Here is a 15,795-nt window from a genome sequence, read left to right as displayed (position 1 = left end):
TTTATTCCCTTGTAAAATAAATATTGTGGCAGATTTTATGTCCAAGTTATAAAGTTATATTGGATTTTGGCATAGAAAACGCATTCAGATAAGGTTGGTTTTCCTTTTTTTTAATCTATGCACTGGGAATACAATTATGAATTACTTTGTGGCAGGCTGCAAACAGTATTTTATTTGCAAAAAACCCCTGTTGGTAAATAGACGTCTACATTTTTCGCCTTTTAATTTATGTCTTTTGTAGCTTCAGCTTTTGAATTTACTATTAAACATGTCACCATATAAACGACTCTGTCTAGTAGCCCATATTTTTATTTTAGTATGTATTTCATATGAAATGACATTAGCGGCAGCCTCTTGACACTGACCTCAACAACCACCCCCCCCCCCCCCCCATACAACATTAGTTTGGAATTATTATAGTAGTTACGTTGTTGGTTTTCTGTTATTTGTGCCTAAATTTCAGAGTACATGAAAATCATACACTTTTATTTCCTTTCCAGCAGAGAATATGTTTGGAAAACGGCTCCTAAGGGGATACTACTCGCAAGCGGAAAGAAATGCTATTCCCAGAAGATGTAAATCTTTCATTTTTGTAGCGTCTGAAGAGAAAATAAAATTATAGAAGAAAACAGTAAGTGTCGCTGTTAAATAGCCGCGCACAAACGGTACATTTTTCACGTTGATGAAATTTTTCCAACTTGAATATAATGTAAAATATTACCTGAGATTGGATCTTAGATGCTGAGACAGAGCATGTAATTTGCAATTAATTTTCGGATATATAACTTTTTTGTCTTGCGAGTTGTAGATTTTCTGCTTCCATGGTCTTGACAAGGGAATAAAAAGTGTATCAGGATGAAACTATATTTTACATCACGGTAGGTAATGAATATCTCTGCAGGGTGCAATGCTTATGTACTTGATATTATTATTTGTCCCAATAACACCTGCACTTGGTATATGAGTGCCAAGAATAAGGGCACAGGCATGATTCGGATTGTTTGGATCATTGATACTACACTTATAGAAATCTATGGGCCCATATAAGGATGGCCTTATGTTAGATGATACCCTCTGCAGTGCCCTTTATTGGCACCCCCCATATGGTGTATGGTGAAACAGTGTACAAAAAAAACATATATTGCCTACTGATAAGCGCCATACTGTAAGGTACCCAAATAACAGAGCTATACATTGGCCAAATAACATCTACATATAGTTGCCTAAATATCAACGCTGCCACATACTGCTAAAATAATATACTGTACAGTGGCAAAGTAGCAGCGCCACATAATGCCAAAGTAAATACCACTACACAGTGCTCAAATAATACCAACTTGCAGTGACCATATAAAATCTCTATACATAAAGTAATCTAATAAAAGTGCTACACAATTTAAAAAAAAAAAATGCTATACAATAAATATTACGATTCTTGGCGGTCACAGGCCTTAGGTGCACCCAACTAAGTCTGGCCCAGGGCCCCTACTGTACCATATGAATTTCATACGGAGGCATACAGAAAAAGTTCAGTTGCATGCCGTATTACACAAGTATTTTTTCCTAAATGGCACAATATGGCAACACACGAGGAGCGGACCCACCATAACAGCAACCTGTGCAACTGCACAAGAGCCCAATAAATTAGGGGGCACATTGTCCTACTCTCTATTAGATCTCATGTAGTGGCCTGAGCTAATGAATTTTTCCAGCTTACAAATATTTGTGGAATGTTAGAAAGTAATTAGCGGGGGTGCTCCAGACTTTTTAGGTTTCCTTAGACCTAAGGCTAAAAAAAATTAAAACTGATCTAATACCTATTATTTACTTAGTGTTGAAATTTTGCTTAGAGCCCCGTGCTTATCAGCCCTGACTTCACTGCGCCTAATAATCTACTTTACTATACACTCCGAGGCCAATTAACCTAAGCATTTCAACGTGGGACAAAACCCACCTGAACACATGAGAATTAGGGAAATCTAAGCAGATGTTGCCCTGGTCAGATTTGAACCCATGGCCCCAGGGGCTACCTGGCAGCAATGCTTACCATTGATGTACTTTGTACGAAGTGTTAGGTAGTTCGAAGGTTTATATAGCAGTGGTTTATTACTACTTACACTGTTTGTGGCCATATTGGACATATAGTTATTGCTCTCTTGGGGAATTAAAGTAATCTTTTCAGGTTACAATAAAAAGAGTTCCTAGTGGATTGTATAAGTCGCAAACCAGTATATTTAGCTTTAATAGTCAAGGGATAGTAACAAGGTCTGGCTGAAAACAGCAACTTGATAACCCATATAGAATTATATTACATTGAAAGGCCTGATTTACACGAGCGTGTACGTTTTGCGCATGCAAAAAACGCGGCAATTTGCGTGCGCAAAAGGCACTTAACAGCTGCGTGGGTCATCAGCGTATGATGTGTGGCTGCGTGATTTTCGCGCAGCCGCCATCATTTTGACACTCCGTTTGGATGTTTGTCAACAGAAAAGCACGTGGTGCTTTTCCGTTTACATTCAGAGTTTGACAGCTGTTGCACGAATCACGCAGTTCGCACGGAAGTGCTTCCTTGTGGCATGCGTGGTTTTCACGCACCCATTGACTTCAATGGGTGCGTGATGCGCGAACAGCGCACAAAGAAAGGACATGTCGTGAGTTTTACGCAACGCACTCGCGCTGCTCAAAATTCACGCACTATCTGCACTGCCCCATAGACTAATATAGGTGCGTACAGCACGCGTGAAAAGCACGCACGTCGCACGCGCGTATATTACGCTCGTGTAAATTATGCCGAGGGACATTGGTGCTCATAGGACTCCTTCACATCTGGACTCTGGAAAGGTGGGACTCATAGTAATACATCAATCATGGGCTCTACAGAATTAAATTCTGAATGGAGCCTCCAGCTATAGTGGGACTGTGCCTGAAGGTGGCCCTGGGGGAAGGGTGACTGCTATATGGAAAATGTTATTATATATATATATATATATGCACTAACCAGTATGAATTCATATGCAAATGATGTGTCTTTATATGCTAATTAGGTACTCCAGTGCTGTGGGACTGAAAGGAGGACAACCGGGAAGGACAAGCAGCGTTCTGCTTTATTTTCTGACAGCAGGAAAAAAACATTTTAAAGCCATACATGACTTAATGGGTATCTAAACTTTTAAAAATAACATGTCAGAGGCTTTGATCAGTGGGGCTCCGAGCACTGAGACCCCCACCGATCGCTAAAACTAAGCGGCAGAAGCACTTGGGTGACTGCTGCGCCACTTCTTTTCGGATCGGCTTTCCTCGGAGCGGTGTACAGGCTCAATAGAAAGTATATGAGTCCGTACACCGCTCGCTCGGCTACAGACGAAGCTGCACAGCGCTCACCCGAGCACTTCTGCCTCTTCATTTTAGCGATCGGTGGGGGTCTCAGTGCTCAGACCCCCACCGGTCACTATGACATGTCAAAAGTTTTTTAAAAGTTTAGTTACGCTTTAATGTGTGTCCTACTTTATGGGCAGAGACTAAGATGCAAGACAATCTATGGCTATGATGTAATCTGATACTGGGTTTATGCCACCATATGGGCACACCATTTCCTTTCCTTCCCTTTTATTTTCCTTTTTTATCCTATGTAGGAGAGAAACAGCGTGTAAAAGGTGCAGTACTACAGGGTGGGCCATTTATATGGATACACCTAAATAAAATGGGAATGGTTGGTGATATTAACTTCCTGTTTGTGGCACATTAGTATATGGGAGGGGGGAAACTTTTCAAGCTGGGTGTTGACCATGGCGGCCATTTTGAAGTCGGCCATTTTGTATCCAACTTTAGTTTTTTCAATGGGAAGAGGGTCATGTGACATCAAACTTATCGAGAATTTCATAAGAAAAACAATGGTGTGCTTGGTTTTAACGTTACTTTATTCTTTCATGAGTTATTTATGTCATTATGGGTGTCAGGTCCGAGCATTCCTAGATGAACAGTTTCCTGGAAAGTGGATTGGTCGTCGTGGGCCAGTTGAATGACCTCTAGGTCTCCCGATCTGACCCCCTTAGACTTTTATATTTGGGGTCATCTGAAGGCAATTGTCTATGCTGTGAAGATACGAGATGTGCAGCAACTGAAACTACGGATACTGGAAGCCTGTGCTAGCATTTCTTCTGCGGTGTTGCTATCAGTGTGTGAAGAGTGGGAGAAGAGGGTTGCATTGACAATCCAACACAATGGGCAGCACTTTGAACACATTTTATAAGTGGTCAGAAACTTGTAAATAACTCATGAAAGAATAAAGTAACGTTAAAACCAAGCACACCATTGTTTTTCTTGTGAAATTCTCGATAATTTTGATGTCACATGACCCTCTTCCCATAGAAAAAACTAAAGTTGGATACAAAATGGCCGACTTCAAAATGGCCGCCATGGTCAACACCCAGCTTGAAAAGTTTCCCCCTCCCATATACTAATGTGCCACAAACAGGAAGTTAATATCACCAACCATTCCCATTTTATTTAGGTGTATCCATATAAATGGCCCACCCTGTAGAATGGAGAGCTGTGGTCGAGTATTGTAGTTGATGGGATTCTACAACATATCACCACTAATAATGCCACCATATGATAAATCTATGGTCATTGCGCTACAGTAAAGTGACAAGCTCATGGTTACAGTAATAATTTATTTGCAGCATTGATCCTGTTTACATTGATTTTAGCTGACCTTTTAAAAATTGGAATGAGCACAAATCCTATTTAAATGCCATAATTTCCCCCTCTGTTGTAATACTTTCCGAGAGCGAGATAATTAAAATGGACTAGATCAGTAGAACAATTGACTGAAATGTTACCATAATCCTTATTAATCGCAAGCCTTTCTAGGGTCATAAATATCTGATCCAATAAGTGCAATGTAATGCAGGCCAATACACGTAAACAAGAGTATGGGATATTCATTAGGCACATCACAAGCCGCACCAGAGGCATAGCTAGAATTTATAGGGCTCCATAGCAAAATTATGAACGCATACGTCTCAACATTCAAATCCCAAATTGTGGGATATTTTTAAAAAAGCCAGAAAGTACCATTTTAATGCACTTACCGTTACCACCTCTTTGCAGTCCCGATTGCGAGACATTTCCATGAAAAACGAGATTGTTGGGAGGTATTGTTAACATTAAACCAAACTGCACGGGGCCCCTGGGCCTGTAGAAGCTGCTATGGTGCCCCTACCCAATGTGGTTTTAAATACAAAAATGGAAAACACCATTGACAAATTGGACCTCAACCTTGTGGTAAAAAGGGATCATCAATCATAATGGATCCAACCAGAAGGCAACTGTGTGATAATCCTTCCACTATGCAATACATGGGGTGTGGTCTACTAGTATGAGCAATGGGTGACATCACTGGGGTATGAACGTATGTCATGAAGGGCAGTGGCTATTTACAGCCAGGGTCTGGAGCACCATAGAAGATAAAAAAAACAGCAAATTTAAACTCCTGAGACTTAAAGAGGCACTGTCACCAGATTTTGCAACCCCTATCTCCTATTGCAGCAGATCGGCGCTGCAATGTAGAGAACAGTAACGTTTTTGTTTTTTTTAAAAACGAGCATTTTTGGCCAAGTTATGACCATTTTTATATTTATGCAAATGAGGCTTTCTAAAGTACAACTGGGCGTGTTTAAAGTTAAAGTACATCTGGGCGTTTTTACTTCTTTTACTAGCTGGGCGTTGTGAATGGGAGTGTATGATGCTGACGAATCAGCATCATCCACTTCTCTTCGTTAACACCCAGCTTCTGGCAGTGCACAGACACACAGCGTGTTCTCCAGAGATCACGCTGTGACGTCACTTCCCCAGGTCCTGCATCGTGTCGGCCACATCGGCACCAGAGGCTACAGTTGATTCTGCAGCAGCATCAGCGTTTGCAGGTAAGTAGCTACATCGACTTACCTGCAAACGCCGATGCTGCTGCAGAATCAAATGTAGCCTCTGGTGCCGATGTGTCCTCGCTCGTCCGACACGATGCAGGACCTGGGGCAGGAAGTGACGTCACAGCGTGATCTCTCGAGAACACGCTGTGTGTCTGTGCACTGCCTGAAGCTGGGCATTCTGAAGAGAAGTGGATGATGCTGACTCGTCAGCATCATACACTTCTATTCACAACGCCCAGCTAGTAAAAGAAGTAAAAACGCCCAGATGTACATACATAATACACGCCCAGTTGGACTTTTACTTTAAACACGCCTAGTTGTACTTTAGAAAGCCTCATTTGCATAAATATAAAAATGGTCATAACTTGGCCAAAAATGCTCATTTAAAAAATAAAAAAAAACGTTACTCTCATCTCCATTGCAGCGCCGATCTGCTGCAATACAAGATAGGGGTTGCAAAATCTGTTGACAGAGCCTCTTTAAGGGTATAACACAGATCTATAGGTTGGCACTCAGGGGCATAGCTATAGAGGGTGCAGGGGTAGCAGTCGCACCTGGAAGTAATGCCTTAGTGAGCCCAAGGGCCCCTCTGCCACATGAGAAGTTACTAGTATCATAAATGGCACTTGGCAGCTGGGGGCCCTGTTACTGATTTTAGATTGTGTCCCAGGTGATTCAAGTTCCGTCTCTGATGGCACCCATAGACTGTTATGGGTCCATACTGATGCCAGTGCTAAGATTTAATGACTATCTTGCCAATCCCCATTCTGAGCCCCTTTATTGAGACTAAGATTGAATTACTTTACATACATTGCTTCTAGGGGAGAGTGCCGTGCTCCAAGGAGGTGCCATACAGCAGAACGCAGAGTGCCTAAGGGTCCATAAAAAGGGCTGGTAGGGACTCTGCTGCTAATATAAATGTAAGCTAATCCTTTTCCATTACTCTTTTATAGCGTCATGATATCTACATATCCTTATGGCATTATGACATAATCATTAATATATTACTTCGGGAAAAGTTGAGACTGGTATGAAAACAATATAAATATGGCAATTAAACTTATCTGTAAAGTCATTTTTCAGAGCCCTGTGTATGTGAGATACTCGTTCTCAACAATGGAGCCTGGCAAGGTCTTGTATTTTGACTATCCAAAATAATGGCAATGCTTTCAAATAATTAGCCTCATTACTAATTCATTTTGTATTCATTGTCAGAGCATCTATCATTGTGAAGCTGTATGGCATTTACACGAGAGCCATTTACATCTCAATTGCTCTGTAATCTAGCACATAATTAATACATCATCTTTGTCAAACACTCTTATTCTCGGATAGTTACATGGAAATTCTGCTGGAAATGTCATTGGGATGAATGGCAAGTTAGGACTTAAAGAGCATTACCCCTAAAATAAAGAGAAAAAAATACCTGAAAATATAAGGCCATAAGTTGTCCTCGTGTGTAAAATCTTTTAATATTCTATTCAGGGGTTTCTAAGATATCTTGGTCTTCTACATGGTCAACAGATGTTGTCTCAAGGTGACAACCACTAATGGCTGCCATTACAGCACTGATAGGTTTACACTCAATCCTTAGGAACTACCGATATAGCAAATTAGGAGTTATCAAAGATGTTCGCTCTATGGGATATCCTAAAATCTTGACCTGTTCGGGGGACTTGATGACCGGAGTTGAGAAACTGGAGAAACACCACATAGAACACATTGGGGCAGATGTACTATCGTGTCTGCTGCTCGAATTTGTCATAAACTCGGCCAAAATTTGGCACATCATGGTGCAGTTTGCCTCATTTCTTGTTAAACCTGATGTTTACACCCCACTAGACACTTTTTAAAAGAGGACGTGAAAAGTGGTTTTCTGTCCATAGTGAATGGGCATCTCCTGTTGCTGCTCTCTTGACCTGGCGCCAAGGACAGAGTTAGAGCGGCTTGTGCTCTGTGATCTCTCTCGCGAGATCACACAGTCTTGTCATCGCTGTCTAACAAGAGCTGGAGAGAGTAGGAGAGTGTGCGCGCGTGCATGCATAGCTCCGGCGCCGCTGCTCCCACAGAACAGAAGAGGAGAAGAAGAATGTGAAATCTTCTTCCCTTCTGCTCTGTAGCAGCGGCGTCGGAGCTGTGAGCACGCGCACGCTGTCCTTCTCTCTCCAGCTCTTTTCAGACAGTGATGACAAGACTGTGTGATCTCGCGAGAGAGATATCACAGCACAAGTCGCTCTGACTCTGTCCGTAGCTGATTGGACAATGCCAGAGCGCTAAGTATCACGCCCCCTTTCCCTTTCCTTGAAAAGAAACGCCTGAAAGTACAGGGGGTAATTTATATATCGCGCGCCAAATATAACGGTAAATCATAAACTCAATAACAGCATGCAGTGTCAATCAGCTGCTTCAAAGGCCAGCAAGATATTGTCGTGTATTAAAAGAGGCATGGACTCGCGGGACAGGGATGTAATATTGCCACTTTACAAAGCATCTAGAATATGCAGTTCAGTTCTGGGCTCCAGTTCATAGAAAGGATGCCCTGGAGTTGGAAAAAATACAAAGAAGAGCAACGAAGCTAATAAGGGGCATGGAGAATCTAAGTTATGAGGAAAGATTGAAAGAATTAAACCTATTTAGCCTTGAAAAAAGACGACTAAGGGGGGACATGATTAACTTATATAAATATATTAATGGCACATACAAAAAATATGGTGATATCCTGTTCCTTGTAAAACCCCCTCAAAAAACAAGGGGGCACTCCCTCCGTCTGGAGAAAAAAAGGTTCAAGCTGCAGAGGCGACAAGGCTTCTTTACAGTAAGAACGGTGAATCTATGGAATAGCCTACCGCAGGAGCTGGTCACAGCAGGGACAGTAGATGGCTTTAAAAAAGGGTTAGATAATTTCCTAGAACAAAAAAATATTAGCTCCTATGTGTAGAAATTTTTCCTTCCCTTTTCCCTTCCCTTGGTTGGACTTGATGGACATGTGTCTTTTTTCAGCCGTACTAACTATGTAACTATGTAACTATGTAACTATGTAATATAGACAGGTAGTTTAAAGTGCACCAGGGTCTGTGTAGCAGCCTCTATAACATGGTGCACCCAGCTGCACATGTATGGACTAGTGAAAGGTTCTCTTTACTCCACCCAGTATACGACACAACAATAATGGGGCAGAAACGATTTTGGCATGGTTTTTATAGCATTTTATTTTGCTTAAAGGAGTTCAAAAAAATTTCTTGGGGTCACCATAATACTGCTCAATTTGCACGAACTGTAGGTATAGATCAGAGCTTCTCAAACTTTTCTTCCGGGGCCTCACCACCCAAACCATGGTGATGCCTGGGCCTCACTAGTTGTCGACATCTGTGCCTAAGGAGGTGTAGAGGGTGGCCAGTGCCAGGCACATTGCCCCAGTATCAGATACATTGGCCCCTGTCCCAGCCCGAGTGTCTCCAGTACTAGCCACCATGCCAACTTTCTATACATGTGCCAATCTGCACAGGATATTGTCTTCCTGATTGTAGTGATCTGTGATTGATCACTTCTCCTAGGATAGCATCTTCTTGACATTAGGACTGTCCTGTTGAATCCATGTTAAGGATAGTAGATTCCTACCGTGAACCTCCCACCATACTCCTACTTACTAATAAAAAAAACACAGTCTTTACTTTGGTGGAAAGGCCACAGCAGCCAATTTATGAAGCACATTTTATATACAACAAATCAAACTCTACTTCGGGTCTTCTTCTGCCCGAAAGAGAGCCTCCCTATGGGTATGTTTACACTGAGTTTTTTGCAGGCAGAAAATTCTGCATCAAAATTCTGTTTGGAATTTTGAGGCGGATTTTGCTCTGCCTGCACGCCGTTTCCTGTGTTTTTCGTGGCGATTTTCGCCCGCAGCCATTGAGTGCCAATGGACAAAAACGCAGCGAAATACGCTTTCTCTGCCTCCCATTCATGTCAATGAGAGGTCAGAGACGTAAACGCCCGAAGATAGGGCATGTCGCTTCTTTTTACCGCGGGACGGTTTTTCCGTTTGCGGGAAAAAAACGCCTCTGCCTCGCATTGAAATCAATGGAAGGCATTTTCGGCTGTTTTTTGGCACGTTTTTCGACATGGTTTCCGTGTCAAAAAACGTGTAGAAAAACTCAGTGTGAACTGGGCCTAACTATTCCTTTCCTTTTAGGCTGGGTTCACACAGAGTTCTTTGACGAGTTTTTTGACGCGGAAACCGCACCGCAAAACTCGTCAAAAACCGGCCGAAAATGCCTCCCATTGATTTCAGTGGGAGGCGGAGGCGTCTTTTTCCCGCGAGCGGTAAAACCGTCTCGCGGGAGAAGGAAGGGACATGCCCTATCTTCGGGCATTTACGCCTCTGACCTCCCATTGACATCAATGGGAGGCAGAGAAAGCGTATTTCGCTGAGTTTTATGCCCGCGGCGCTCACTGGCCGCTGGCGAAAAACGCAGCGAAAATCGGAGTGCAGGGAGAGGAAAATCTGCCTTATACCTTCTACAACTCCTCCTACTCTTATGTACTAAACATCTTAGTGTACACATTAACCCTTCCTTAACTTTCTTTAGCACTTAACTCACTAGTCCCTTTGTCATGTGTCCCCTAACCTACGCTTTCAGCTCCGTTCCGGGGTCTTCCTGGATGCTTGGAAGTCTTGTCGTACATCATCAAGGTGAAGCCCACCTAAAAAAAAAAAAGGAAATTCCGAGTAAGATTGCTCTGTAACCCGTCGTAGTGAATGAATGGAAGATTCCTTGCTCCTATCGGCTATGGCTGGCTACTAAAACATGGATGATCCTGTCATAAAAAGGATTTTGCTTATTGAATTTGACTCCTTTATTTCTAAATGACTTAATCCCATTGCAGGCATTCTTATTTCTTCTCCCAACGTGGCTGAAGAAAGGTCTGACATGAGCACAAGCTAAATATGTTCTGAGAGCAGGATAATTCCAAGCAAAACAAAGTGGAGAGAACATAAATTTACTAGTGCGGCCTACATAATGGATTCTGGGATCGTGCCTTTGGGTTTGTTTTTGAATGGAGCAGACGTGGGAGTTCTGTCAAGGTGACGTCTGGCTTGAAAGAAACACACACACATTCTTTTTATAAGTTGGAGATGGATAGGTCCGGCTGCGGTGGACGTCTGGCTCGGAATGAATGATGAGATGCCTCCGCGAGAAAATGTTCTGTCCGTCTATCACTGTCTCTGGGGTCGTTTACTTAGGTCTTGGAGTTAAGAATGCGACTTTAATATTTAAAGCCCTGTTGATATTGTTTATTTCAATAAATGTATTCACAAAAGATAAAAAACATTTTTATTTTTACTTCTAAATTTGGTAAAATACTCGTAGAAATGTTCTTTTCCAACGAAAGTTGATTGGAGCCTGTAGGCGCAATGATGACAAGAGGCCCGGGATTAATTCAACAATAATACTTCCTTTATTAGGCCGGTAATCTTTCCCACAAATGGCCACGAGGGGTTAAAAAAACACTTCTTACACACAATGAGGGGCACAGTCTTTTTTTAAGGGATATTCCGATCTCGTTCATTTGTGGAATATCCACATATCCGTAGCTCCTGAGTTCTAGAAAAAGCATAGATCGGTGTGCTACGCTGTTTTTGTAACTTTCATTCACTTTCTGTAATTCCCCAAACAGTATAGCAAAATGCTCTTTTTTCCAAAAAACCCAGCCAGCTCGTAACTCAGTGCCCGGAGCCCAGCGACAACAGGAGAAGGTGGTAGTGGACCAGGGCTATTAAGAGGCTCACACAGGCGTTACCTAACCTATATTATTATGAGCAATGGTAATGTGTTACTGTCCCTTTAAATGTACTTGGGCACGTCCTATTAGTCCTCTAGGACCTTCCTCTCTCTGGATTGCTCAATGTCTCTCTAGTGGCGAGACTCCTGGCAACTTCCACCCACCACATCAAACGCTGCCGCTCTCTCTCTCACAGCATTCACTTGCCGGAACGGTCATGCTCCACCCGCTACATCAACAGGGCCCTTTCTGGCTTCAGGGCCTACTCATGCCTGCCGACACTACAACAGCACTCCTGCTGCTCCAAGGGCCAGAACAACCGTCTCTAATTAACTAAGCGCTGCACCAGGCTTGACACACGCAGCGTAGATGCTGGTTGCGTCCCCGCCAATCAGCCCATTACATCATATAATTAGGAAATGACATAAATAGAGGTTCCCTAATATAATATTATCACAAATATTACCTTCAAGGGGTTGGTCCCTTTCTAAATATAAATGTCATATGACATAACGCAAAAAGTTACCATAAGGATCAGGGCCAACATAAGCATAGGGCAAACACTTAGGGGAGTAGCAAGCAGGGCCGCCATCAGGAATTTCAGGGCCCCCTACAGCTACATTTTCTGGGCCCCCCTACCGTGGCACCGCCTGTTAACGGTACTCCGTCCAGTACTATATCATGGTACCCAGGGCCGCCATCAGGGGGGGTATTATGGGTACTGATGTGAGAGGCCCGGCCAAACCTAATTGAAAGGGGGGCCCGGCAAACTGCCGCGACTTGCCTTTGGTAGAAAAAAAACAGGCCCCTGCAATGGGGCCCGTTTTTTTCACCAAAAGAATGTCATGAGCTGCGGGCCCCCCTTTCAATTAGGTTTGGCCGGGCCTCTCACATCAGTACCCCTAATACCCCCCTGATGGCGGCCCTGGGTAGCATGGGGGCCGTCAAACACCGCCGCCCGTGCGACCGATCACGCGCACCCGCAAACTCCCGCGCATGCGCACCGGCGACCGCCTGGAACCGCGCACCGAATTTTGAGGCAGATTTTGACCTGCCCACACTATCTTGCCGTGTTTTTTGCCTGCGGCGATTGACGACAGCAGACAGAAAACGCAGCGAAAAATGCATTTTCTGCCTCCCATTGATTTCGATGGGAGGTCAGAGGCAGAACCGCAGCAAGAAAGGACGTGCTGCTTTTTCTTTTTTCCGCGACTGGCTCCCATTGATTTCAGATTAAATCAATGGGAGGCGGTTTTGGAAGTTTTTTGGTGCTGATTCTGACGCAGTGTCCGAGTCAATATCAAGGCCCAAAAACTCTGAACTGGGCCTTATTGTTAGGGCTTATTCAGACGAACGTGTAATACGTCCGTGAAACGTGTGTGATTTTCACGCGCCTTGCACGGACCTATGTTACTCTATGGTGCCGTGCAGACTGTCAGTGATTTTCACGCAGCTCGAGTCCGCTGCGTAAAACTCACGACATGTCCGATATTTGTGCATTGTTCGCGCATCACGCACCCATTGAAGTCAATGGGTGCGTGAAAATCACGCCCAGCGCTTCCGCAGCCGTATAAACTATGAATGAAAACAGAAAAGCACCACGTGCTACAAACATACAAACAGAGTGTCATAATGATGGCGGCTGCGCGAAAATCACGCAGCCACGCATCATACGCTGCTGACACACGGAGCTGTTATGGACCTTTTGCAAGCGCAAAACGCCACGTTTTTGCGCGCGCAAAAAGCACACGCTCGTGTAAATCCGGCCTTAGGGTAGGAACACACTAGGCATGAACACTGCGGATTTTATGCAACACATTTTATTTTGTAAAATCCGCAGCGTATTACAGTCGCAGCAGAGTGGATGAGATTTGAACAAATCTCCTCCACACGCTGCAAAAAAAATGGACCTGCAGTGCGGCTTTTTGGCTTTTTAAGTCGCATGTCAATGTATTCTGTGGAATCGGCGCTCCTCTGTTGCAGAAATGCTGCGGTTCTGCTGCAAAAATCACAAATGAGAAAAAAAAAAAAAGGCACTTTTTTAAATTTATAAAAAAGTTTAGACTTGCCCCGGCCGTAGTCCTGGTGACGCGATCCTCTATTCTTAGCGTAGCCCCGCCTCCTGTCATGACGTTTCATCCCATGTGACTGCTGCAGCGGTCACATGGTCTACAGCGTCATCCCAGGAGGCGGGGCTACGTTCAGAAGAGAGAGATGCGTCACTTAAACTACGGCCGGGGTAAGTCTAAACTTTTTTTTCCCTGCAGGATTCCCGCAGCGGACACGCCTCACGAAACCTGCGCCACTATTTGGTGCGGTTTTGCTGGCGGAATTCCCTGCGGCTCCCGGGATAAGCTGTGGAGTTTTACTCAGCATATCCGCCTAGTGTGTCCCTTATGATGTCGCTCCTGGAGCTCCTGCCGCTCTCTAAATAGGCAGTTGGTCCAGTAGAATTTGGAATTATTTTTTTTTGTGAACCAGCTTAAAAAAATACAAAACTTTTGTGTTAGGGCCTGTTCACATCACTGTTCGCTTCCGCTCCGGGGTTCCTTCTGAGGTTTCTGTCGGGTGAACCCCGCAACGGAAAGTGAAAGTGATAGCACAGCTTCCGTTTCCATCACCATTAGGGCAGTCGACTGCGCTATTAATTCCGTCCGAAAACCAGCCGGAATGGTGACGAACGGAAACCATTAGCGATGTTTCCGTCACCATTGAGATCAATGGTGACTGAAACGGAAGCTGTGCTGTCACTTTCCGTTGCGGGGTTCACCCGACAGAAACCTCAGACGGAACCCCGGAGCGGAAGCGAACAGTGATGTGAACAGGCCCTAACACAAAAGTTTTGTATTTTTTTAAGCTGGTTCACAAAAAAAAATAATTCCAAATTCTACTGGACCAATTGCCTATTTAGAGAGCGGCAGCAGCTCCAGGAGCGACATCATAAGGGACACACTAGGCGGATATGCTGAGTAAAACTACACAGCTTATCCCGGGAGCCGCAGGGAATTCTGCCAGCAAAACCGCACCAAATAGCGGCGCAGGTTTCGTGAGGCATGTCCGCTGCGGGAATCCTGCAGGGAAAAAAAAGTTTAGACTTGCCAGGGCCGTAGTCCTGGTGACGCATCTCTCTCTTCTGAACGTAGCCCCGCCTCCTGGGATGACGCTGTAGACCATGTGACCGCTGCAGCAGTCACATGGGATGAAACGTCATGACAGGAGGCCGGGCTGCGCTAAGAATAGAGGATCGCGTCACCAGGACTACGGCCGGGGCAAGTCTAGACTATCAATTTAAAAAAGTACCTTTTTTTTCTTCTCATGTGTGATTTTTGCGGCAGAACCGCAGCATTTCCGCAACAGAGGAGCAGCGATTCCACAGAATACATTGACATGCGACTTAAAAAGCCAAAGCCACACGGCAGGTCCATTTTTTTTTGCAGCGTGTGGATGAGATTTGTTCATATCTCATCCACTCTGCTGCGACTGTAATACGCTGCGGATTTTCCACAATAAAATGTGTTGCATAAAATCCGCAGTGTTCATGCCTAGTGTGTTCCTACCCTAAGGCCGGATTCACACAAGCGTGTGCTTTTTGCACGCGCAAAAAACGTGGCGTTTTGCGCATGCAAAAGGTCCATAACAGCTCCGTGTGTCAGCAGCGTATGATGCGCGGCTGCGTGATTTCCGCGCAGCCGCCATCATTATGACACTCTGTTTGTATGTTTGTAGCACGTGGTGCTTTTCTAATTTCATTCATAGTTTATACGGCTGCGGAAGTGCTGGGCGTGATTTTCACGCACCCATTGACTTCAATGGGTGCGTGATGCGCGAACAATACACCAATATAGGACATGTCGTGAGTTTTACGCAGCGGACACACGGACACACGCTGCGTGAAAATCACTGACAGTCCGCACGGCACCATAGAGTAACATAGGTCCGTGCGAGGCGCGTGAAAATCACTGACAGTCTGCACGGCACCATAGAGTAACATAGGTCCGTGCGAGGCGCGTGAAAATCACGCGCGTTGCACGGACGTATTACACGTTCGTCTGAATAAGCCCTAACAATAAGGCCCAGTTCACAG

At 44.3% G+C, this 15,795-nt stretch overlaps 1 long non-coding RNA gene across 1 annotated transcript; it reads right to left on the bottom strand.

The window, feature by feature from the left end:
- Positions 1-409: 409 nt before the first annotated feature.
- On the bottom strand, positions 410-10,632 carry LOC142664606 (uncharacterized). Its single transcript, XR_012851335.1, has 3 exons — positions 10,560-10,632; positions 722-826; positions 410-599 (listed from the first exon to the last, which is right to left on the bottom strand). It is a non-coding gene; the product is annotated as an uncharacterized LOC142664606 (long non-coding RNA).
- Between the last annotated feature and the right edge of the window lie 5,163 nt (positions 10,633-15,795).

Source organism: Rhinoderma darwinii, chromosome 12, assembly GCF_050947455.1.
Source record: "Rhinoderma darwinii isolate aRhiDar2 chromosome 12, aRhiDar2.hap1, whole genome shotgun sequence".
Classification (NCBI taxonomy): Eukaryota; Metazoa; Chordata; class Amphibia; order Anura; family Rhinodermatidae; genus Rhinoderma; species Rhinoderma darwinii.
This window is presented reverse-complemented; position numbering and strand designations above follow the sequence as displayed.